We start from the raw sequence: 250 nt of genomic DNA on the forward strand, positions 1-250 counted from the left end.
AAAAATTAAAATATTTAGGAATAAAGCTGACCAGCGATGTGAAAAATCTCTATGACTACAAACCACTGTTGAGAAAAATTAAAGAGGACACAAGAAGATCAAAAGATATCCCATGCTCTTGGATTGGAAGAAATAAAATTGTGAAAATGTCCATATTACCCAAAGTGATCTACAGATTCAATGCAATCGCCATCAAAATTCCAATGGCATTTTTCTCTGAGATGGAAAAAGCTATCCAGACATTTATATG

This window comes from Galeopterus variegatus, unplaced genomic scaffold (genome assembly GCF_000696425.1).
Source record: "Galeopterus variegatus unplaced genomic scaffold, G_variegatus-3.0.2 Scaffold4919, whole genome shotgun sequence".
In the NCBI taxonomy this organism is placed as follows: domain Eukaryota; kingdom Metazoa; phylum Chordata; class Mammalia; order Dermoptera; family Cynocephalidae; genus Galeopterus; species Galeopterus variegatus.